Below are 24,049 nucleotides of genomic sequence, written 5' to 3'. Positions count from 1 at the left end.
ATCCCCTGCTGGTGGGGCTTGACAGGGGACCTGAGGCTGTGCCCCCCTCCAGGTGCTGGGCCAGGGGACCTCAGGCCATGCCCCCCACCCAGCAGGGCTTGACGGGGGACCTCAGGCCATGTCTCCCACCTTGCGGGGCTTGATGGAGGACCTCAAGACACGCCCCCTGCTCAGGCCATGCCCCTGTCCTGGCGCCGGGCCAGGGGACCTGAGGCTACGCCCCCTGCCCGGCAGGGCTTGACAAGGGTGGGACTGGCCAGGTCTGGATCTAGACCAATGGGGGGGGGGGTGCTGGCCGGGTCTGGGTCTCACGCTATTTTGAGGTGCATGTGGGTGGGTGGGGACTTGACTCTGGGTCCCGTGGTGAGCCCCAGACTCTGACAGGAGGAAGGTTTTCATATACATTTTACTAATTTTCTTTCATCTCTAACACTTCTATTATAGAGAAAGGGCAAATAGCAATATTAAGTTATTTTCTCTAATTAATCCCCTTTTAATGTGCACGAATTTCGTGCACCGGGCCACTAGTGTTCATATAATGCCCACTTTTCCTCTCAAATATTCAGTAATGTTTCTTGCGGCTCATGTAAAAGTTTGGAGTTGCTTGTTCAGAGGTTTCATGGTGGAAAATGAGGGAAGGGATGAGTTCCATGCCTGGCTCAGTGTGGTGTACCACCTCGCTGGCATGCACAGGAATGAGCCATTCACATGCTGGACTGGACGTTCATATGCTGGTAACTGGATTTTCCAGCCAGAGGTGATCATTAAGGACCCACTGCTGCCCTCCCATACAAACACATATAAATGTAGAAATATTGGGAAAGCAATGAAACAAAAAATTGAGGTTTTAGACCTACTCATCTAGATCATTATCATTATGGGAGACCACAGAAAATGTTATGAAACTTCTGCATTGAAACTAATAGAACACAAATAATATTTTCATGTTCTTCACTTGGTTTTATACAAATAAGTTACCTAAAAGATAATAATAGTAAAGGTGGATCGTCAGAGGACTTCTCATTCTGAGATTTCAAAAACTCTATATTTCTCTATGCAATTAAACAGTCAAATGAAACAACACATAACCGCTACTTTGTTCTTGCCACATTAAACCACAATGTTACATTAAAGACAGTGTGAGGTTCAGAGTGTGGTCCTATTGAAGATTCTTTTTCCTTTTATATACATCTCTAATGTGTGTCCAGTATTGTCTATGGTTTCTACGGCTTCAACAGTAATAAAAGATATTAAAATTTCCAAGAAGACTAAATTTGCTCAGTAGTATCATTGGGAATTTTAAAGAATTACATTTGAACTTTATTTAATAATGTAGCTTCTTAAGTATACAATCTTAATTTACAAATACATAGTAAGTAAATCAAAAAGTAAAGATACTCATGTAGAATGTATGGTATACTAACTGGTAAAGTAAAACACATAATTATTTTTAAAAAATCTGTATTTGGTGGTATAACTCATAGTTTATTTTAAAAAATCTGTGTATGATTTAGAAGGAAGGTAAGTGAGGAAAGAAAGAGAAGTTCCCATCTGCCCCTGTGTGGTTTACCATGGCCTACTATGTGCCACCACAATGCTAGAGGTTTTAAATACATCTCATTTGAACCTTTCAATAATTTTATGAGGGACACTAATTGTTATTATTCATATTTTACAGTTGATTAGAAGATGGCTTAGAATGATTAAGTAATTTGCTAATGCACAGCTGCATACATTCAGAGACCCGTTCCCTAAAACTATAATTTTAACAACAAATTACACACACAAAAAAAATATGAAGTATATATCAAGGTCTGCACACCAAAGTTTTTCACTTGGAAAGGTAAAAACATTTGTTCAGAGAGGTTCAGTGATTATTTTCTGCAAGTGTAGTTTCCAACATTAAAAATAAATAAATAATTCTACTGTGAAAGGTATGTGTCATTTCGAGATGAAGGATCCTCAGTGGCCATGAATTCCAAACCCATGCTCTTAAAACAAAGGAAATCAGCTTTTGGGGAAGAGAGAATTAAGGCCTTATTTAAGGTCAGAAGAGGCTAGCACTAGCATAGTCCAGGTCATGAACCAGATATTTTGATTGTCAATTCTATTATTTCATTTGTAGAACTCATTTCATCAGCATCTAAATGTTATTCTGTTTTTGAGAATTGTTGTCCACCATTACCTATTCCCTTCTCTGCATGATGAATAAATCTCTTCGTTAAATACACATCTTACCTATAATCTTTTCTTCCTTTAGGACTGGCAGATCTTCTTTTTGGTACCCCGATGACATCTACCCAATTGCCTGATACATAATAGGTATCAATATTTTTAATTAATGACTCAATAAATGGAAACCTTATGAATGTATGACAGGAAATTCCCAAGTCTGTTGTTTCTCAACTTATCAGAATATGCATGATTCTCTTAAGGGTAAACTGATTTTCTAAAAGTATGTCCAATTTTTTTAAAGAAAAATATAATAGAAAAGCATGCATCAAAAACCCATAGATTCTTAACATTAGAGTTTGTGTGATGTCTAGTTTCTTCTTTAAGCTATTCTATGCTTTTAAATGTTCTATGGTGATCAAATACTCCTTTTGGTAATTAAAAACTGCTGATTGTATTCAACATCTAATTTGTTCGCATTTTATTTTGAATAGTTCTTCTCATACATGGGTCACAACCCACTACCTAAAGCTTGCCTTTGGTATTTAACTGATTCATTCTATGTATAGGAAATACTAACTGTCTCTATTTTGGCATTATTAGATGTCATTATTCTATAGATAATTATTCATCTAGTTGGTTTACATTGTAATTCAAGTCTTCTATGCCCTTGTTGATTTTCTTCCCAGTTGTTTTTTCAGTTATTGGAAATGTAGTATTGACAACTTTAATTATTAATATTGAAAGGTTTATTTTTCCCTTCAATTTTGTCAGCTTTTGCTTTATGCATTTTGGTGTTTTGTTGTTATGTGCATATATCTGATAGTTGCTATATTATCCCACAGGATTTATCCCTTCATCATTATAAAATGGTGTTCCTACTTCACAGATAAGAAAATTAAGACTCAGAGAGGCTAAGTAATTTCCCAAGGCTGACATTTCAATTCAGGTGTTTAGGTTGCAAAATCCATTGCCTTTTCACTTTTCCTTGTCTTCCAGAAGGAATTCCACATTGACTTTTCACACTTCCAATGCAAACTGTTAACTGCATATGCCAAACCCAATCACCAAAATCATTCTGTATTAGATTTAACTTTTAGAGTTACTGATGTATTTAGACCTTTATTTTCTAAAGACTTAGAAGTATAATACAATATTATTTGCTCTAGAAATAATACATTGTGTTATAACATAAAATTTTATTTATATGCCATCTACATTGTTTCAGTACATTCCACTTAAAAAGGGACAGCTTCAACAAATCATAAATATCAAAAGGAATCTGGCTTTACAGATGAGAAATAAGACATGAAATATGTTGATAAAGGATGGAACAAAGAAGGAGAGAAAATTTGATTTGGAATAAATATAGTTTTAACCCTCCATTAGAGTAATATGATACATAATTATTTTCTAATAGTTGATTGCTTTTTCACACCAATCTTTATTGTAACAGAAAACATCCGGTGTGATTAAAGTACATAGTTATTTCTATATTTGCCTGTGTTATTTTCTCCTTATAATTCAAAAGACTTGCTACCCATTTTATGGGAGCATTTAAAAACTGCTTCAGTTAGTACTTCACCTCATTAGATTGTTTGGGGTTGATTAATTAAAATGTCTTTGTGATATGGCATCTATAAATGCTAATGGCCACATAGCAGTTACTAGAGCAGTCCTATTGTAGGTAATCCAGTTGAAGTAATTTCTGTAGACACGTGTCTTGCTCACATGTATGGAACTCTCAGGACCTACTTGGGCAGCTTTCCTATAATTTAGTTTTATGCCTTTCAGTTTCGATTGGATTTCATAAGCTTAATGGCCTGGGAAATGATTATGAGTAACAACAGTTCAGAATTGACCTTTCAGAATTAGCTGTTTTTTGATTGGTTTAGGTAGCAATGCATCTAATTGAATTTGTCAGAAACAAAAATGTGTTCTAATAGCTTCTGACTTACATGTTATAATTATTGTTTGTGTTAGATAAATATTTAAGTGGTTAAGATAACCGTGACGATAGGACAAAGTCATGCACAGTAACACAAAATCAAAGTATCTGTGTAAAAATATTTTATACTCACATTAATCATGTGGAAAAAATAATTTGAGCACTGTTAAAAATGCAATCAACTGACAATTGAGCTCTGAAGTTTCACAGGACATAGTATAAACTTAAAGGGGATTAGATTTTTTTACATAGAAAATAAAGTAAATCCTGGACACAACCCTAAAATGAGGATCATTGTATAATTTATGTACATTATAATGCCAGGTACTTTACATATATTGTCTTTTAATGCTCACAAAATTCTATGGGGTATATGCTACTATTAGTTCATTTTACAGATGAGAAATTGATACAAAGAAAGGTGAGATTATTGCTCAGATTCACACTGACAGTAAATAGAGAAAAGCTTCATTTGTTGGCTTGTGTATATGTGTGTTTGCCTCAAGTATTTGATTCGAGAGTCAAATATCCTAATTAAACATCACACGACAATAATGACATATACTCAGTAACTGTAAGCGTTTGGCTCTCTTCTCGTTTCTAGCAATATTTAGTGATGAGTTTTCAGAAGAGGGAACTTCCTGGAAGAAAAAGGAAGGTTCCACAGAAGAAGGGGTATAAAGCTTGATCTAAAGGGCAGCTATGATTTGGATAGGCAGATGGAGAAATGAACATTATAGGTAAGACAGAATATATGGTGAGAGAAGATTTTGGGGAAGGACTAAGCTTATCTTGCTTATAAGAGATAGAGGAGGATGCAATCAGGAAAGTTTGAAGTGAGATGTAGGAGATAAAACTGGAAAGAGAGACTAGCCCAGTGGACAAATGCCTTGAAAAGCCAAACAGAACATATGAGCTCTGACTGGGGGAAAGACAGATCTCTGAGACCAGAGTGGCATGTGGTTAGTATCAATGTAATAAATTAATGGAAGGCAAACATTTTATAACGTATTTAACCTTTTTAAAATATCACTTGTTCTCAACTGTAAAATGGTAACGAATAATACGTATCTCAAAGGATTACTATAAGCATTAAATTGTGGATGAAAAACAGGGTTCTAAGGAAAGCAACCTCTCAGGAGTGATCTCATCTGATACATTGCTAACTGGGCAGGTCATGGTGGTTAGTCATGCCGCAGGCATATAGCTTTTTGGTAAAACGTTTATCTTTGCCTTAAATAAGCTCAGCCCATTGCTTCTGTGCATCTAGGTTAACACACCTTTGAAATAAGCCATAACCATCCTTAAGAAAGCATATTATCTTGTTAACTACCTTGTAATCCAATTCCCACCTTACTCTCTCCCACCTCCATGTAATCTTCCTTACATTCCCTCCTTAATTTCCAATGCATCAGTGAAGCTGCAAAGCTGTTATTCTCCAGAGAATTTGAGATCTTGCTCCCTGGCATAGGTCATCAGTTTGGCTCAAGTAAACTCATAAAAATGCTCTACAGGTTTAGACATTTCTCACATCAACCAAATGAAATAATAAGGGAAAGCACATAGTATGGTGTCTGAAGCACTAAGTGGTTCACATGAGGCATCTGCTAAAATTATTATTTTAATGGTAGGAGTAATAGGAGAAGAAAAAGGAGGAGGAAGTGGAAGAATAACAGGTAAAGGAAGAGGAGGAGAGGCAAAACAGCAGCCCTGGCTGGGGAGTGCAGTTGGCTGGAGCATCGTCCCATACAACATAAGGTTGCAGGCTTAATCTGGGTCACGGCACATACCTAGGTTTCGGGTTCAATCCCCAGTTGGGGCACGCGTACAGGAGGCAACTGATTGATGTTCTTCTCCCTCTCTCTCTCCCTTCCTCTCTCTCTAAAATAAACAAACATATCCTTGGGTGAGGATTTTAAAAATATGTCCACTGCCCTAAAATTCTCAACCTATTCTCTCCTCCCTCCTCCCTAACCCCAGGAAACCACTGATCTTTTCACTGTCTCCAAAGTCTTGCCTTTGCTGGAATGTCATATAGTTGAAATCATATAGTACTAGTATATAGCCTTCTCAGATTGGCTTTTTTCGCTTAGCAATATGAATTTAAGTTTACACCATGTCTTTGCATGACTTAAGAGATGTTTTTTGTGTGTTGAAAAAATATTCTATTGCCTGGCTCTACCACAGTTTCTTTATCCATTCTCCACTGAGGGACATCTAGGTGATTCAAGTTTTGGCAATTATAAAGAAAGCTGCTATGAATATCCTCGTAGAGGTTTTTGTGTAGATATAAGTCTTTAATTTAAGTTTTCAACTCCTTGGGGCAAACACCGAGAAGCATAACTACTGGATCATGGAAGAGTATGATTATTTTTATAAGAAAATGCCAAACTGTCTTACCAAGTGGCTTGCATCATTTTTCATTCTCACCAGCAATGAATGTTTCTGTTGCTCACATAACTTAAATATCAGACAAGTGTTTATATTTCTAAGTTTTTGAAAATTATTATTACAAATACTACTAGCCTGAGAAAATAACTGTTTCAAGAATTATATATCCAATGTATACATGGTTAGAATGCAAATCCCTTTAGGGACATAATTTATACTAAAATTTTTTTTTAATCTATTGGGGTGACACTGGTCAATAAAACCATACAAGTTTCAGGGGTACAACTTTAACACCTCTTCTTCCTACTACATCTTGCACTCACCACCCAAAGTCAAGTCTCTTACCACCACCCTTTATGCCCCTTTTGCCCTCTTCCACCTCCTCCCACCTTCCTTTCTCTCTGGTAGTCATCATACTGTTAGGGGCATTATTTTTACAAAATACATTTAGCTTTAAAAACATTTTTGAAGTATCAAATTCCCTAAAGGAAGTACTATTTGAAATAATTTAGGCTATAAGGCCAATTTTATTCCAAATCACAGTTATCTCTGTATGGTTTCTAAGGGGTAAGAGTTAAATGAGAAACTAAAAAATGTGAAAGTGCCCAATTTCTGATAAGTCCTGCTCTGCAGTTTCTAACCAGTGAAATAGGAAAAAAAAACCAATAGTACCTTCTTAGTATGACTATTAGTTAAAGACTAATACATATGGAGGATTTTTAACAATGCTTCTCACAATAATTTAAATGTTTTATATTGAGTTCAGTTTTAGATGTTGTATGTAAAGATTGAGGTTATAATCATCTTAATTTTGTGATTTGAAGAATTTAAAGATTTATTATAAGATTAAATACTTCCTACTCTAAAAGAGGGAGCATTCTATAATACTTTTTAAAATGCTCCTACTTTATGAGGGCTTTCTTCTTTCTCTGCTTACAATGAAACAACAATTTTGGCCCAATCCTTCCAGCTTAGAAACAGATCTGTTATTTTCACATTTTAATGCCACAATAATATTCTGAGAAATATACGAGAGTCACTAAATGTCAATATAACTACAGAAGCCTATGATTTTTGTCATCCCTACCCACATATGAATCACTTGCTTTATCTGAAAATATAATCATCCTTTCTATCACAAGTATTATTCCCTCTGTGAAGCCTTACTAGACTTATACATAGCAATATTACTCTTATAAACTCTGTAAACCACAGCAATCAGTTTATGCTTCTTGTATCAAACATTGCTGGTTGCTCATCTAGCAGCTGCTGCTCTTCCACATACATACATGTATTCTGACAGATGCATCTCACATTATCTATAATAATAAAAGTGTAATATGATAATTAGACTGGACAGCCAAACGACCTTCCAGACGTCATTCTGGATGAAGCCATGGCAGCGGGGGCCGAGGCAGAGGCGGTTAGGGGCCATCAGGCTGGCAGGCGAGTGGTTAGGGATGATCAGGCAGGCAGGCAGAGTGGTTAGGGATGATGAGGCAGGCAGGCAAGTAGTTAGGGGCAATGAGGCAGGCAGGCAGAGTGGATAGAGGCAATGAGGCAGGCAGGCAGAGTGGTTAGAGGCAATCAGGCAGGCAGGCAGGCAAGCGGTTAGGAGCCAGCAGTCCCGGATTTCAAGAGGGATGTCCAACTGACGGTTTAGGCCCTATCTGGACATCCCCTGAGGCGTCCCGAGGTACAGGCCGGGAAGGTACAGGCCGGGCTGAGGGACCCCCACCCCATGCACAAATTTCGTGCACCGGGCCTCTAGTGGAATATAAAGATACAAGGTGTTTTACCTTGCAATGCTGCTTTTCAAATGTGGTCACTGGCACTTGACAGAGTCTACAGGGAGGTTTCTAGAGAAGGTGCCAGGCATTAGAACATCAGACATGCCCAGATAAGTCAACTAATATCCTTGAAGGAATGAACTTGAGAATGAAAGCCTGAGGACTCAAGGAGACAGAACTACAAGAAGGAACTTTCCTGTCTCTTCCATGACTTGTGTCACAGAATTCAATGTGCAGCTCCTTCCTCGTTGCTATGTGTGATGGTAAACCCTTATTGTTTAAGGCAATTTTGGTCTCATGTCTCTTATTTAGTTCTGACATGCTACTCCTCTACCTCGCATTCTAATTTATTGGCATGTGTGGTGGATAATGAATAAGAACTTGGTGAATGAAAGCAATGGAGAATTATTTTCCCTTTCCTATCTGGATGCTGCCTGACAAGAACACAGCTACCTACTTCAGGATATAAATGGAAGGGAGGAAGGCCACAGGTATGTGCATTGCACAGGTTAAACTACTTTGCATGAGTTTTACACACTGGGCATTTAATTTTAAACCATAGGTAAAATCATTAAGCTTATTTATTGCAGTTTATGCAAATTGTGCAGCAGTTAAGGTTTATATTGACTAAGCTTTATTTTAGCCACTAGAATGAATAAAATAAAATAAACTAGAGCCAAATACCAAATCCTGATTTTAGCAGTGATTTCTTCCATTCATTGTTTTCCTGTTCTCAATAATTCACTATCATAGAGCAGAAAGCCCATTGAATTATAGGGTTTTAATTAGGTTGTTCCTTTAACATGTTTTATGCCTCAGTATTTTTTATGCCCACTCCCAATCTGATGCTGGCTTTATATAAAGCTGTCCTTGGATGGGATGGTGTTTTCTCTCAGAAAATGATATTGTACCAGAAGTGTATACTTTGTCTAAAATGTAAAATTTAAAATAAAATGAAAATAATATTTAACCTATTTATTTATAGAGGAAATTCCTACATTAAGGAGAAAGAAACCCTAATTATATTTTTATAATTCACTAAAATATATGTAAATGCTTACTGTTATAACTAATCTAATTAAATCTAACATTTTAAATGTATAGCAAACAACATATATAGTTCTAAAATTTTCTTCAGAGATCAGAAACTACAATGTTTCAAAAGCTTTTCACTACATTAAACGTTTGGTATTTTATTACAGAGCCAACTCTATACACTGATCCCATAAAAAGAGATTCTCAAACATTTCATCTCTTGATTTCTGTGCAGAAGAAAAGCCAGACTTCACCTACCTCCCAGTCTCCCTACAAACTTGTCCAGTAAAGGAGCCTCCGGGACTTCCCCTGAAAAAGAAGCCTGGGCCACCTCTTCCCCCACCTCACAGCCCTGCCACAGGTGCCTGTGTCTGTGGATGGGGGTCATACATTTAAAAATGAAAACTCTTGTTCCTTCTCAGGGGAAACAAAATCCAATGGCTCATAATTTCTACCATGCAGTTGAAAAAAAAGAAAAACACTATCTCTTTTCTAAATAAATCTAACTCTTACGTTTTTACCTCTGCATATTTCACAAACCTTATATCCACTGCTGTTCTTTCTTATACCCTGTTCAAGTGATCCCTCGGGTATTTTATTGTCTTACCTCTAACTGAACATTTCTTCTTTTTCTGATAAACTATGAGAGTTGTTACAGAATTATCTAAAAGTTATGTTATTATTCTTATTATTTAAATCCGAATATTGCTTTATTAGTCACTGTCACTCAATTACTATATTTTGCATCGAAAGTTAGGTCCTAAGTAATATGCGAAAGATGCACTTAAGAGCTGAAAAGGGGGGAGGGGAGAGTTCGTAATACCCATGTTCATTCTTCAGCAAAATATTGCTTTAGTTTTTTATGCTACAAAGTAATATTGCAAAATAATGATCAGGAATTGTTTCAAGTATACTTTTGTCATAATGAGAGCTTTAATTTGTAGGCTCTAATTATTTTGGTTTTAATTAAAATGTATGTAATTTATTTTCAATCATGTATATTTTCTTTAATTTTATATTGATAACTCAATATCTGTCTGAGCGTTTTAAATTAATTTTCAAATGTTTTGTGAAAGTAACATTTGCTTTTCACTTTCATGAGATATAATTGATTAAAGATATTTTAGTAATATGTAATTAAATTGTGATAAGCATCTGTCATTATTGTTTAAAGTATTAATATCTATATTTAAATAATGCCTTTAAAATTTATTCCAGACTCAGTTTGCACAAGATTTTAAAAATAGAGGTTTGTATATTTGTTTCCAAACCAGGAAGGCAGTTCTCCCCTGAAAAGTTCTATTTGTCATTTTATTATGTATTATTGCTCCCTATGACTGCCTGCTGCCTTGAGAAAATAAAATCCTTTACAATTTAGGCACTTTATGACTCTAAACCCTCAACACTTTTATGGTAATTGCATAATTAACTCTCATAATGTAATACTTTAAAGAAATGATAAAATGTTGTATTATATTCAGCACTTCAATCAGATGTCCCAATTCACTATTTCCAAATGTTTCATTTGTGATCCACTCATAGATTTCCACTTTTCTCTAATTCCTTATAGAAATGGTATAGTTATTAAGCAATTTCACTTGAGAATGATAAATGTGAAAATATGTATATTTGAACATAACCATAATCCAACTATATGACAGCCAGATTTGAACTGCCTTACTAGATTTTCTCAAGAGTCAATATTGATCATGGGAGAATTTATATTTCTCTCAGACTTTCTTTGTGCATGTAAGAGGATGGATGTTTGGCTGAGCATATCCAAATAAATACATTTTAGGTCAGTTAAAATTTAGGTATCTTTCAAATCCCTCACCCACATTGAGAAAATAAGGAATTGGATGCTATATGAAGAGGATTTCCTTGGAGAGAACTATCCTATGAGCTTCCCCCATGAACTTTTCTGGAATTTCTAGTACAACCTACTAATCCCAAGTCAAGAGAGTAACTCTAAAGAAACAATTTAGGGCTTAAAATACTGGGCTACAGTTTGGGGGGCAATTCAACTTCCCCGCTTGAGAAATATAAAGGGTGAGATAAAGATAGTAACAGGAAGGAGAGCAGAGGGCATGGATAGGTGACTAGAGGTAACAAGAAAGAATCAGCTTCAAATACCTCCCAGTCCAGGCCAGTATCATTTAACTAAGACCTTTACTGACCCCTCTCCCTGCCACCTCTTCTCTCTCACCATGTCCCAAAACTAAGCATTTTGAAACTGCCTTAGGCAAGCTGGAGGAGGAGGAATGCACAGGGTTTGAATAAAACATGGGAAAGAAGGGGATCACTCCATCTTTCCTGGAATACAGGCATGGGAATGGCCCAAGCTGGAAAGGAGGGGAGAGGTCTCATTCTTAAGTCCTGGGACTGGACATGAACTGACACAGTGTTGTTGGTGTTTTTTTTTTTCTTTTTTGTTGTTGTTGTTGTTGTTTGTTTGTTTAATTGATTTCAGAGAGGAAGGGAGAGGGAGAGAGAACATCAATGATGAGAGAGAATCATTGATTGGCTGCCTCCTACATGCCCCCTACTAGGGATTGGGCCCACAACGCAGGCATGTGCCCTTGACTGGATTGAGCCTGGGACCCTCAGTCCACAGACTGACTCTATCCACTGAGCAAACCAGCCAGGGCCTGACACAGTGTTTTAAAGTTCTGAAGTGACCGAGTTACCAGAAAGTCAGGGAGCCTGCCTGAGTTTCTGAAGAGGCAGGGGAGTAACTATTCTGATAGTGAATAAAACAGACAGTAGTCAGTGAAAATAAGGTTGCTTTTGTTTATTTTATCCCACCAGCTGTGCTTAAACATTGGAACAGCATTCACAAGAGCAAGGCTGCCTTCACAAGGGGGCACTGTTTTCTCAATATAGCAGCACTGTTATGAAATGCAAATACTAGAGTACACGGCTGACTTAGCCTCCTCACACTCTCAATACGGTTCTTACCATAGGCAATATTATCTGTCACGGCTTTGACATAACCACTGTGCTGGGTCTGCTTGGATTCCAGGTAGAATACACACTTACAAGAACTGTTTCCTCAGAAAAAGGAAGCTGTGGTCTCAGAAGCAAAGGAAGACACTGGTTTGATGATGTAAAAATTTTAAAAAGACATGAGAAGGATATAAAATTGCAATACACCACAAAACCTACAGTGCTTCTCAGGTGACAAAGAAATTGCTACAATCGATTTTAACATCCCATTAAGGCCAGCCAGCAAACCAGAGAATGTGTTGTCTGCAACAATGAAGCATTTCTCTGGAGATTCGGCCTTGGTAGAATAAATAAAAAGGGGCAATTCCTTCTATTAATTCAGTTCACTCTGGCCATTGATAGGAATAGAGAGTCAGATTCCTGAAAATCTTACACTTGGGGGAAAAGGCTACTATAACTAAATAGAAGTTGGAACACAATATGAGTGATAAATGTTATGATATATCCTCAGGTCAATCAAAATATTTCCTTCCAGTAATATACAGGAAACATTGAGTAAATAGATGAAATCTTCATTATGATGTTCAAAATAGTTGAGCTAAAAGTATAAGCATTAAATTTGGGGGTAGAAAGAGATGGATGAGATATGTCCTTCTCCAACTTGTCAGGACAACAATCCCCTTGTTCACAAATATAGCCCAGTAATGTGTGTGTGTGTGTGTGTGTGTGTGTGTGTGTGTGTGTGTGTGTGTGGCGGGGGCGAGGGGGGGAGATGCCCATATGCAACTTCAAACAATATTTGTGGCCATTCTGCGTTTGTGTACAAGAACATTAAAACGTGGTTATTAGTCAGTGTATGTAATATCTTCTATTAAATTTAAAAGATTTAAAGAAGAATATATACGTTTGATCACTAATGTGAAAGCATTTCTTATGTGAATATATGGTACAGGATTTTGTTTGTTTGTTTCCTTACTAATATTATCACACAATAAAGATTTGGGAACATTAAACTTGCCAGGATTATTGGAAAATGATACAATGGTTCTACAAATATGCATGCATATATTTTTATGGGTAAAAATTCTAAATAAAATGAAATTGGATTGTAGTTTATAGTAAAACTACAATGAGCTAAATGATAAAATACTTTGGTGTTTGTTCTTACTATTACATATATAGTTTTTCTTACTTCCTGTACTATTTCCTCTTTGTCCAGAGGTATAATTGACAAATCTTCATGAGTGATATGATAAGAGAGGTGAGAAGGTAAGAAAGGAATCTAACATATTTCGCAGATATCTTTTTTGGGAAACTAGATGGAAGGTACTTTTATTCATTGAGTTGTGAAGGACTAAAGTAGGTTTGTGGGAAAACACTTTGAGTTCCAATTTAATACATTAGAAATGGAGGAATTACTATGTTATCAAATAGTATGCTGATTTGATTCTCAGGAATGAGATCCAAAGAGGACGTATCACTTTGAATGTCATTAGATATAAACAACCTTGAAGTTTCAAGAGTAGATGAGTTCAACCCTGAAAGCTATGGACTGAAAAGAGATTCTCCTATGTTTCCATATAGAGGTTATAGGGCTAATATTAACTCTTTTGAGAGATATCTTATAAAAGGCAAGACTAGATAGAGCAAAGAAAAGAATTAAATATATTAATAGCTTGGTGATAGTTAAGAAAGAGAGTCCCCATGGTTAATCTCATCCAATCAGATAAATTCCTATTTCGAAAAACCTTGGAAGTTTAAACAGTGGGTCCCCGAATCTTGAACATGACACATGGTTTATTCAGTGTAGAGACAAACCAATCACTTGGGGGTGACACTGGTTTGCAAAATCATTCAGGTTTCAAGTGTACAACTCAATAAAACATCATCTGTAGACTGCATCTTGCGCCTCTGGTCCCAAGAAAAGTCTCTTGCCTTTCTCATTTAGATTCTGTGGTATTTTATTGAGTACAAAGCTGCTTAAATCTTAAATCTGTGCTCTAGAAAGATACCAAACTAATTTTTTTTCCTAAAGCAGACAACTCAGAAACATTTAAGTAGATGGTTACACAAAGCACAGAGAAGGAAATATTTTATCTAAAATGAAACAGCAAAAATGATTGCACTGCTTGTCTTTGTCTTTGCCTAGAGCAAAATCACAGACAAGTTCTAGGATCTAAGTACAGAGAGGTTAATGCTAGGTAATAAAGTCTGTTGTTGTTGTTTTAAGACAAGCTAATTTTGTGTGCTATGACTTGGTGAGGTAGAAATTGATACCCACAATATCCTTAAATTTTAATGAATTATCAGTTGGTTGACCTATAGAGAAAACCATAATAAATAAGAGTAATTAAGGATTCACTGAGTTGTGCCAGATAAGTATCACTTCATTCCACTTATTTTTAAAATTATTTTTTGATAGAGCTTATTAGACTGGCAGATTAAAGGAATGATGTAGATACACTACTAGTATATCTGTATTTCAGCAAGGTATTTGACAGGAGATTTTTAAAAATAAGAGATGGAGAATGGGTTTCAGGATAACAGAGCTTTTAAATTGATTCCTAACTGGTTTAGCTGTGAGTATTAGGTTCTTGAATTAGAAGAGGCCTCAAATAGGTGGAATCAGCAATTGCAAAGGCTTTTATATTAAAGATTTAATGAAAGTGAGCTTGTCTGGAAAGTCCTGAATTTGTCATTTAGCATCTCACCATCTCCCTGTCTGGCTTCAGAATTGAACTGAGGCTTTGCTCCAGTTAAATGTGAGCTCCTATTGTAAGGCTAAAGGGTGGGGAACTCTTGTTTGTACTCAACAGTGAAAGGAAGTTACCTGATACACTGAAAAACAATTCTTATAGGATTATTGGTTCACACAGGCAGAAACAATTTGGGGTAAATAATTTTTACTAAAACCATTTAGCCTTCCTCGCCTCTCCTCATAGTATCACACCTGGTGACCCACCACTGAGGCCCCTATTGAGAAAACAAGTGGCAAGCGTATGTATGATTGAGTGATTCTAGCATGCAGTGACCAGAAATGGTATGGATCTATTTTTGCCAAGATAGCAACTTGGCAAGATATCTTTGGAGGTATTCCATGTAACACAAGGTGTCATTTCTAATAATTTGGCTTCTTGGTTCCCTACAACAATCCCTCAGAGTTATTTTACTCCTTATGCTTTCCAGAGTGGGAATATTCAGATAAGATCACCAGGTGCCACCTTAAACTCTTGATCCAACCAATCCCATACCCATCAACCACATGCATACATACACTTGTATACACACACACATATCTATCTATCTATCATCTATCTATCTATCTATATAAAATCACACTTGCTGAATTGCACATGCAGTAAGTACATCTATTCAATCTAATAATTAAAATGAGTTTTCTTAAGAGTTTTTGAGTATCCAATACAACTTCTGAGAGTTAATAGAAATCAGAGAAAACAAAAAGATTTCTAAAATGGTGGTTTCCAAAATTCCACTATAACTTTTTTTAATATATATTATTATTGTATCTTTTAAAATTTATATTATCTACATTTTAAATTTTACTATTCTTTTTCTATCTATAAGGATAGCAGTGAATTTACTTAATTGATAATTTACATATATTTGAACATATATTAATTCTTAAAATATTTTTTAAAAATAATGTTTACATGTGCCACATATTGATGTGACAGCCAAACATTGATAGGCTGCCTCCTGCAGCCACCTACCAGGAATCAAGCCTGTGACCTGCGCATGTGCCCTGACCAGTTATTGAACCAGTAACATTTTGGTGCATGGGTCAATGCCCAACCAACTGAGCCACACTGCCAAGGCTGAGCACATATTACTTTTTTAAATGATGGAATGTTCATCAAAAACATATGAAGATAATAGCACTAAAGCATGTGAGGGTGTGAGAAATGCTTCAAAAACTATAGCTTAGGCCCTAACCGGTTTGGCTCAGTGGATAGAGCGTTGGCCTGTGGACTGAAGGGTCCCGGGTTCGATTCCAGTCAAGGGCATGTACCTTGATTGCGGGCACATCCCCAGTAGGGGCTGTGAAGGAGGCAGCTGATCGATGTTTCTCTCATATCGATGTTTCTGACTCTCTATCCCTCTCCCTTCCTCTCTGTAAAAAATCAATAAAATATATATTTTTAAAAACACACAAAAAACTATAGCTTAGAAAAGTTCAAATTAACTACTGGTGACATGAATGTGCTAATGAATGAGTAATGGTATGTGTGTGTGTGTGTGTGTGTGACAGAGAAAGAGAGAGAGAGAGAGAGAGAGAGAGAGAGAGAGAGAGAGAGAGAGAGAGAGATTGAGGGGAGGGTTGTTCATAAGCATGATACCAGGATACACTAATACTATTTACAGATAACAGAGAAAAAAATAAGCTGAAGCAAAAAAATTTGATTTAAAGCCATAAAAATGCATAAGAATTGTTTAACTTTAGAATTGAGTCTCCATATACAAAATAAGTAGTATGTATTACCAGAACTAATATAATTTATTAGCTTTTTTTTTATTTAAGCTTCAGGCATCTTCATGGATGCTCATTCCACTATTGCTTATGGGTCATGAATAAAATATCTTAAAAATTACCTATAAGCAATACTACCACCACCTTAAATTTTTAAGAAAATACTAGTTTCCATTCTCCACATAATTTTAATTTTATTTGCACTCTTCTTTTAGTAGAGTAATTAAAAACAATAACAAAATCCTAAAGATATAAATTTTTATTTAAAAAAGTCATTTTATAATTAGCAAAGCAATGGTGTCTCTAATCCTGCTTATTTCATATTATGATCACCAACTATATTAAAATGAACTACCAAAAGGACAATTTGAATGAATGAGACTTACCAATGTGTAGCCTTCACCCACAAGATGATTGATGGCTGGAGGATGAAAAGTATCAAACCCCTCAAGATTTCCCTGAAAAGAAAAAAATGGGAAATGCATTTTGAATTCACCTTTTGCCAATTAGGTGATACCAAATCTAAATCAATTAATGAGATGAAAAAAGAGAGCAATAATAGATACTTTATAGATGAATAAAATTGGGTTATTGATGCTAAGAAATAATATCATCAAAAAGGTTTTTATATGAATTCCTTGATGTAAAAGTATTACAACCCATAATATTTAAAGAATAAATATAATTTATAATTTTTTTCTCTGATATAAAAGTTCATGCTATGGAACGTTAACATGTTGATTAACCAAAACTTCACTTTCTTTTCTTAAATGATAATTTACTTTATTAAAACATAATTTGCCGAAACCGGTTTGGCTCAGTGGATAGAGCGTCGGCCTGCGGACTGAAGGGTCCCGGGTTCGATTCCGGTCAAGGGCATGTACCTTGGTTGCGGGCACATCCCCAGTGGGAGGTGTGCAGGAGGCAGCTGATCGATGTTTCTCTCTCATCAATGTTTCTAGCTCTCTATACCTCTCCCTTCCTCTCTGTAAAATATCAATAAAATATATTTAAAAAAATAAATAAATAAAACATAATTTGTATTTATGTTTATGTAAATTTGTTTTTGCATAAAAAACACTCGAATTTTTAATTATTATACTACTCAATCTTCAACTATGTTTTCTCAGAGATTCAGAAAGCATTACTTATTAAAGTATGCCTACTGTCTATAGAACCCTTGTCCCACATCCAAGAAACTACTGTACTCCAGAAGAGTCAGCAACTTTCAAATTAACAGCGCTGTCCTAAACATAAAATACCTGAGGTTATAGCTATAGTAAACAATGTACATCAAATCCTTTAATGTATCAGGATAGAGAATATGTACATCAATACCTGAATACTTACTAAATGAGCACAAGTCAAAAGAAAATCACATGTAATTAAGTATTTGACTTAAAAGTCACACATTTAATGACATAGAATTGAATTGGTGACAAGGATCAAGTGATCCCATCAACTGCTTAATTGCCCTTTGCTCCTGAGGTCCAAAGATAAATCTGCAAAATCTCTGACACTTACTGACCACGAAGAGTGAGCATTTATAATTCATCATGATTTCCTACATCTGCTCCAAATGCCCATGTTTTCCTCTTCCTAGAAAGTTCCCACGCTAACTATTAACATTCATTCTTTGTAAAGCAAACTCTATATAGATAGGTATATATATTTTAGAGGCCCGGTGCATGAAATTTGTGCACTGGGGGGGGGGGGGGTGTCCCTAAGCCCGGCCTGCACCCTCTCACAATCCAGAACCCCTCAGGGATCGGGCCTAAACTGGCAGTCAGACATCCCTCTCCCAATTTGGGAACACTGGCTCCTAACTGCTCACCTGTCTGCCTGCCTGATTGCCCCTAACCACTATGCCTGCCTGTCTGATCGACCCTAACCACCTCTGCCTCAGCACCCACTGTGGCAACTTCATCTGGAAGGACGTCTGGAATGACATCCAGAAGGTCGTTCAGCTGTCTGGTCTAATTAGCATGTTACCTTTTTAATATATATATATATATATATATATATATATATATATATATACACACACACATACATACACACACACATACATACACATATATATATAGATATATAGATATATAGATATATAGATATATAGGTATGTATAGATATATAGGTATATATACAGATATAGAGATATACAGATATAGAGATATAGAGATATATAGACATGCAGACATGCAGGCATGCAGACATACAGACATATAGATATACAAATATATAGATATACAGATATGGGCTTTGATTATGTAGCTAAAAAGAGAGACTTGGTATTATACACTGTGTCTGAAATGGTGACTGCCAAAATCCCCATTGGCTGACCAAGAAATAACTGGTTTTGAAAGGAAGGAATTGCTATTCTGTCCAAAACAGTTCTGTCTCAGGACTAACTGAAAACTACGTCAGAACTATTTTATTCTACACTCCTTTAATGAATAACTTTAAAATCTTACAAGAAATTGCAATAAGCTTCTGCTGAACTTACAAAGAACTTAAGTTCTTCAAGAACCTAAGTAAAACAACATTTATTGAGTAGTTACTATGTGCTAGATACCTCACATACATTACATTGATCATTTGTTATTTTGCATGATCAAATGCAAACTAATGAGGTAGAAACCACAACTGATCTCCATTTTTTTTCATATAAGGAACTTGAAACGAAAAATAAAAATTGTGTTCCTGCCCCACAGCTTCCTGGTCAGTAAATGATAGAGATTGAATTTAAATGCAAGCAGTTTGACTCAGAGCCTTTTATTCTCACTACACTAATATGTTACCTATGTCTACAAATCAGATATACTAGTACTCAATAAAGGGAAAGAGAATGCAATAGGAAGGAGTGAAAAAGATTTTATAAATTTTCAAATGTGTAACTGACATTTTAAAAAAAAAAGCCAGTAGCAATTCCTAAAGGATTCTACACTTCACACCCCTTCCACAGTGAACCTGGCAGTCTTAGAATCACTGCTTTTATTTAAACGAGGCAAAAGTTATAGAAACATTACCTAGAATATATTTAGGAGTTTAAAAAGAAAATAGATTTTTTTCTAGATATTTACATGGGCATTCAACATTATCAAACATATTCTATAATACATTGGAATTTAAATTGTAGAACTTAACTTTAAGATTTAAAATATTTTAAAATTTGATCTGTACCTTTAACTCTCCATTCATGAACATCTGAAACATTTTTATATTACCATTAAAGGATACAGCATCTATAACAACTGACTATAATTTTGAACTTGTAGATCTTTGAACTTCTCATTTCGCTAACCCAGCTCTTTTCCCTAGGCAATATTTAATCATGATGGTATTAAAAACGTAAGCATGAAAATATTCCTACCCTAGCTTTCTGAAAGTTGATTCACAAGTTAGTATGTCTTATTATAAAAACATTTTTATATTTATAATATATACTTAAATGTTGTGCTCTTAAAGAAGATATTAAACTTACATTACTTAATAAAAGGTACAGATAATAAAGAGATACATGTAATATGTAATGACTTCATAAAAGATCATAAAATATAATAATGCAAACAACTGACCTCAATCCACAAGTTAAGCCAAAACTAACCCTATATCTTTTTTTTATTTGAGGATCACTTTTATTTTTTTATTTTTTTATTTAATAAATCTTTATTGTTCAGATTATTACAATTGTTCCTCTTTTTTCCCCCATAGATCCCCTCCACCCGGTTCCCACCCCACCCTCTGCCCTTACCACCCCCCCACTGTCCTCATCCATAGGTGTACGATTTTTGTCCAGTCTCTTCCCGCATCCCCCATACCCTATTCCCCCCCGAGAATTGTCAGTTCACTCCCTTTCTATGCCCCTGATTCTATTATATTAACCAGTTTATTCTGTTCATCTGATTTTTTTATTCACTTGATTTTTAGATTCACTTGTTGACAGATATGTATTTGTTGTTCATAATTTTTATCTTTATCTTTTTCTTCTTCTTCCTCTTCTTAAAGAATACCTTTCAGCATTTCATATAATACTGGTTTGGTGGTGATGAACTCCTTTAGCTTTTTCTTTTAAAAAAAAATATAGTTTATTGATATTTTACAGAGAGGAAGGGAGAGGGATAGAGAGCTAGAAACATCGATGAGAGAGAAACATCAATCAGCTGCCTCCTGCACACTTCCCACTGGGGATGTGCCCACAACCAAGGTACATGGCCTTGAACGGAATTGAACCCGGGACCCTTCAGTCTGCAGGCCGACGCTCTATCCACTGAGCCAAACTGGTTTCGGCTTCTTTAGCTTTTTCTTATCTGTGAAGCTCTTTATCTTCCCTTCAATTCTGAATGATAGCTTTGCTGGGTAGAGTAATCTTGGTTGTAGGTTGTTGCTATTCATCACTTTGAATATTTCTTGCCACTCCCATCTGGCCTGCATAATTTCTGTTGAGAAATCTGCTGACAGTCGTATGGGTGTTCCCTTGTAGGTAACTAACTGTTTTTCACTGCTGCTTTTAATATTCTCTCTTTGTCTTTTGCTCTTGGCATTTTAATTATGATGTGTCTTTGTGTGTAGTCCTCTTTGGATTCCTTTTGTTTGGGGTTCTCTGCGCTTCCTGGACTTGTAAGTCTATTTTTTTCACCAGGTAGGGGAAGTTTTTGGTCATTATTTCTTCAAATAGGTTTTCAGTATCTTGCTCTCTCTCTTCTTCTGGCAGCCCCATAAATCTGATGTTGGTACACTTGAAGTTGTCCCTGAGGCTTCTTACACTATCTTCATATTTTTTGATTCTTTTTTCTTTTTGCATTTCTGGTTGAGTGTTTTTTGCTTCTTGTATTTCAAATCTTTGACTTGATTCTTGTAATCCTCTAGTCTGCTGTTAGATTTCTGTATATTATTCTTTATTTCAGTCAGTGTATGCTTAAGTTCTAGTTGGTCCTTTTTCATATCCTTGAGGGTCTCGCTAAATTTATCGGCCTTTTCTAGAAAATTCTTAAAAAGCCTTATAACTGTGGTTTTGAACTCTATATCCAGTCGTTTGCTTTCCTCCATTTCTTTCATTTATGATCTGTTTCTTTGTCTCCGCATTTTGGCTCCTTCCCTGAGTTGATAGAGTGGTTTTGTGTGCTAGGTATCCTATAGGGCCCAGTGGCTCAGCCTCCCCAGTTACCTGAGGTGAACACTCTTGGTGCACCCCTTTGTGGGCTGTATGCACAGTCTTGTTGTAGTTAAGCCTTGATTGTTGTTGGTATCACTGGGAGGAATTGACCTCCAGGCCAATTGGCTGTGAGGATCAGCTGTGTCTATGCTGGGAGAACTTCTGTGCTGGAGACACCCTTATGAGACAAGACTTGCAAAAGCCTCTGTGCTCAGCTTGGATGGGGCGGAGTCTCAGGGAGGAGCAGGCAGCATTGGTTTCCTGTCAGCCCTGCCCTAATAGGCCCCTATGTCTCAGTGTCCCGTGGTAATCGCTGCAAGCACCTCTGAGAGAAAGCCGCCCTCGAGGTCTGCCCACTGCCAGACAGTCCAGTTTCTCCCTGAATGAGTCTGGGTCCCCAGAGTCTTGCCTGGAACTGGAATTCAGTGCAGTCGGGAGCTTTTGTCTCCCTCCCGCTTGAGAAAGTCAGCTACATATTCAGTTGCCCGCCCTCTCCGTGCACGTGCCTAGGTACCTCTGCCTTCCGCAGTTCCTCTGAGTCTCAGTGTGCTTTTCTCTTTCCTGACTGTCCAGTTTCACCCCGTATGAGTCTGGGTCCCCAGAGTCTCACCCGGAACTGGAGTTCAGTGCAGTTGGGAGCTTTTGTCTCCCTCCCGCTTGAGAAAGCCAGCTGCTCACTCAGTTGCCATTCCTCTCTGCGTGCGCGTCTCGGTACCTCTGCCTCTTGCAGCTCCTCTGAGTCTCAGTGTGCTTTTCTCTTTCCTTCTAGCTGTAGAATTTCCACTCAGCCAGTCTTCCTGTGGTTCTGGATGATGTCCTTTTTGTCTTTTAGTTGTAGTTTTGAAATTGTTGTGCAAGGCAGCAGTTTAGGTGTTTACCTATGCCACCATCTTGGTTTCTCTCCTAACCCTATATCTTAATGAAATTCTGTCTGTCTTTCAACAACCTCCTATTACTCTACTCCCTATCGAGGCTGATCCCAGGTCAACCTATTCTTATACCCTCCATCCAAGACCCTCATCACCTCAGCCTTCCTCCAGTCTCTATTCTTCTAATTGAAACTCCAGACGAACCCAAGGGTCCATTTCCTCCATTTCAAATCTTACATTGCCCAACTTGACAACTTTAGTTCCTTAGTAGTGAGCATCCTAATTAATGGCTTCTGTCTTACTAATAATAGTTTACTTTCTCCAGACAATTGGGATGGAAAATTGCTCATGAATAATTTTCCATCCCAGTTGTCTGGAGAAAGTAAATTATTGTGCTTAGGAGTATATGCATGCCCGTCTAAATCACAGGATGAAATATGCTTTATCAATAATCACTTTAGGTTATTGCTAGCCAGTAAATCTAAAATAAGCTTCACTGTTAGAGATTCAAACTTGGCAGCTGGCAATGCACCAACCGCTACTCACAGATCTTATCTTCCAAACACATCCAGTATTAGATATTTCAAAAATACATACTAATTCACTAATTCTTTTGATAAGAACCAGGGCAGGAGAGGGCCAACCATGTGCATATATTGGCAGTATCTCTGCTTTCTAAGGCCTATTTGCATCCTTTTCTCATTGACATTTGAGGCACACAAATGGTAGCTTGTTGACAAATAGATGTTGACTAAGGTGTCCCACCATGCTTAATTTAGTGACATTTCTGACTGATAAGGGTGGCTAAATATACTAAGGCCCTTTTGCCTATTGAATACCAATTTGATCACCTTTAAGCATCAAACTATACAATAGTCCACCATAAAATGTGAGTTGATCACTTAGATATCAAATAGCAGCAGAACGCTCCACACACACATATACTCTCTCTCTCTCTCTCTCTCTCTCTCTCTCTCTCTCTCTCTCTCTCATAACACACACACACACACACACACACTTAAGAAAAGTGATCAGGATTCAACAAAGTGCTCAAATTATTTTTGAAATAGAAAACAGATATTCACTATACACTTAATAGATGGTTTAATCAAGACAAATTTCCCATGGCAACAGACTAATTTTTGAGAGAGCAATCATCTACATTTTGTTGAAAAGTGTGTCATTTATCTTATATGCTACAAGGTATTTTGTTTTGTCAAACTGCAATTGTGGTATCAAGAAAATAACTCTATA

At 36.5% G+C, this 24,049-nt stretch overlaps 1 protein-coding gene across 27 annotated transcripts in view; it reads right to left on the bottom strand.

Annotated features, from left to right (window-relative positions):
* The window catches only part of PTPRD (protein tyrosine phosphatase receptor type D), a 2,215,209-nt gene that overhangs the window by 1,615,470 nt on the left and 575,690 nt on the right, over window positions 1–24,049 (bottom strand). For all 27 annotated transcript variants that reach the window (XM_080668837.1, XM_080668841.1, XM_080668865.1 and 24 more), the window contains exon 3: window positions 17,158–17,229. The gene's annotated coding sequence lies outside the window, so the exon portion shown is untranslated. The remainder of the gene's footprint in view (window positions 1–17,157; window positions 17,230–24,049) is intronic.

This window comes from Plecotus auritus, assembly GCF_963455305.1.
Source record: "Plecotus auritus genome assembly, chromosome: 5".
Taxonomy (NCBI): domain Eukaryota; kingdom Metazoa; phylum Chordata; class Mammalia; order Chiroptera; family Vespertilionidae; genus Plecotus; species Plecotus auritus.
The sequence above is the reverse complement of the archived record's forward strand: the minus strand, read 5'-3'. Positions and strand labels throughout refer to the sequence as shown.